The sequence below is a fragment of the Penaeus japonicus genome, unplaced genomic scaffold, assembly GCF_977035675.1.
Source record: "Penaeus japonicus unplaced genomic scaffold, GWHDUDI00000001_assembly GWHDUDI00000031, whole genome shotgun sequence".
Lineage (NCBI taxonomy): Eukaryota > Metazoa > Arthropoda > Malacostraca > Decapoda > Penaeidae > Penaeus > Penaeus japonicus.
The window spans coordinates 21,634,607-21,637,106 of NW_028234433.1; the positions used below are offsets into that span (position 1 = coordinate 21,634,607).

Genomic DNA, 2,500 nt, shown 5'->3' on the forward strand with positions numbered 1-2,500 from the left:
AGAATTTTACCAGGTTAATCCAGGAACAAATACATATCCTTCATATCCTTTTTTCTATTGTTCATAATCATCAATGTTGTTTTCCATACATCAACTGGATTCCAGATATTTCCTATAGCCCATTTTCCACTGGCTGTCTACTTGAATGAGACTTTTGTTATAGCTTTATTGCCTTGAGTATTCAATGTATAGTGGTTTGAACTTCTTTCTTAACCCATATTTGAAGGCACCTTGATTATAGTTTTTAGTTTTTTCGATTTATCTTACTTTGGAAAACTTTAATCATTATTATTTTTATTTTTATTTTTTTTTAAGCATGACTAATTACCACAGAGAATTAGATTCATTTATAGAAATTTTCCTAATAACTTCTCTAAGAATGTTGGTTTCTCTACCTCCCACCCTCCCTACCCCCTCCCCCTCTTCCTCTCTCCCTCCCCCCTATCACTCCTCTCTCTCCCTCTCTCTCTCTCTCTCTCCGGTCTTACTTATCTCTCTCTCTCTCTTCATACATCTCTCCTCTCCTCTTTTCTCTCTCTCCATGTCTCGTCTCTCTCTCTCTCTCTCTCTACCTCTCGCTCTCTCTCTCACTCCTCTCACTCCAGAGGTCGTCCCCTGCATCCACATCACCCCCCTCCTCTCTCTCTCTCTCTTCTCACCCCCCTCCTCTCTCTCTATCTCTCTCCTCTCACCCCCCTCCTCTCTCTCTCAACCTCACATTCTCACCTCCGCACCCCCCCCCCGCCCCTCGCCCTCCAGGCTCTCCTCTCACCCCCCTCTCTCTCTCTCTCTCCTCCACTCCACACCTCATCTCTCCCCTCCTCTCATCCCTCCTCTCTCTCCTTTCCCCCTCCTCCTCTCTCTCCTCCTCTCCTCTCTCTCTTTCCCATCCTCTCTCTCTCTCTCGCCTCAACTGCATCTCTCTCTCCACTCGTCCTCTCTCCTCTCTCCCTCTCACTCTCTCTTTCCCTCCTCTCTCTCTCTCTCCTTCCTCTCCCCTCTCTCCTCCCTCCTCTCGCTCTTCTTCACCTCTCCTCTCTCTCTCCCTCCCTCTCTCTCTCTCTCTCTCTCACTCTCTCTCCTCTCTCCTCATCCTCCTCAACCTCTCTCCCTCATTCTCCACTCTCTGCCTACTCTCCCTTACTCTCTCTCTCAATCTCTCACTCTACGTCTCTCTACCTACCGTCTCTCTCTCCTCCCCAGTCCTCTCTCTCTCGTTCGTCTCTCGTCACCTCTCTCTCTCTCTCGCTCTCTCATCCTCTCCTCTCCTCATCTCTCTCTCCTCTCTCCCCCCTCCTCATCTCTCTCCGCTCGCTCTACTCTCCCTCCCCCTCTCTCTCTCTCTCTTTACCCCCCCCCTCTTACTTCTCTCTCCCTTTCCTCTCTCTCTCTCTCCCTCCTCTCCCCCTCTCCCTCCCCCCCCCTCCCCCCCCCCTTTCTCTCTCTCTCCACACTCATCTCTTCTCCCCCCGCCTTCACTCTCCCTCTCTCTTGCTCTCTCTCCCTCCCCCTTCTCATCTCTCTCTCATCTCGCTCTCTTCTCTCTCTCTCTCTCTCTCTCTCTCTCTCACTCTCTCTCTTCTCTCTCACTCTCTCACTCTCTCTCTCTTTCCTTCCTCTCTCCCCTCTCTTTCCTCCCCTCTCTCCTCTCTGCTCCTCCTCGCCTCCTCTCCTTCTCGCTTCCTGCCGTCCCTCTCCCTCTCTCGTCCCCCTCCACTCTTCCTCCTCTCCCTCTCACCTCTCCCTCTCCGTCCCTCCCTTCCTGCTCTCTTTCTTCACCTCTCTCTCCTACCACTCAGCCTCTCTCATCTCTCTCTCTCTCTCTCTCTCTCTCCTCTCTCACCTTCCATCTCTCTCTCATCTCATCTCTCATCATCTCTCTCTCACTGCTCTCCTCTCTCTCTCTCGTAACTCTCTCTCTCTCTCTCTCTCTCTCTCTCTCTCTCTCTCTCTCTCTCTCTCTCTCTCTCTCTCTCTCTCTCTCTCTCTCTCTCTCTCTCTCTCTCTCTAACTCTCTCTCTCCCTCCCTCCCTCCATCCTTCTCTCTCTCCCGCCCTCTTCTCTCTCACTCTCCCTCCTCTCTCCCTCTCTCTCTCTTCCTCCCTCTTTCTCCCTCCCTCTTTCTCCCTCCCTCTCTCTTCCTCCCTCTTTCTCCCTCCCTCTCTCTTCCTCCCTCTCTCTCCCTCCATCTCCCTCCCTCCATCTCCCTCCCTCTCCCTCCCTCTCCCTCCCTCTCCCTCTCCCTCTCCCTCTCTCTCCCTCTCCCTCTCTCACCCCCCCCCCTCTCTCTCCTCTCTCTCTCTCTCTCTCTCTCTCTCTCCTCTCTCTCTCTCTCTCTCTCTCTCTCTCGCTCCCTGTCTCGCTCCCTCATCCTCCCTCCCTACCACTCTCAATCTCTCTCTTTGTCTCTCTCTCTCTCTCTCTCTCTCTCTCTCTCTCTCTCTCTCTCTCTCTCTCTCTCTCTCTCTCTCTCTCTCTCTCTCTCTCTCCTTTCTTTTCG

At 52.4% G+C, this 2,500-nt stretch overlaps 1 protein-coding gene across 4 annotated transcripts in view; it reads left to right on the forward strand.

Annotated features, from left to right (window-relative positions):
• The window catches only part of LOC122254431 (uncharacterized), a 27,986-nt gene that overhangs the window by 15,467 nt on the left and 10,019 nt on the right, over window positions 1-2,500 (forward strand). The gene's annotated exons all lie outside the window — the stretch shown is intronic.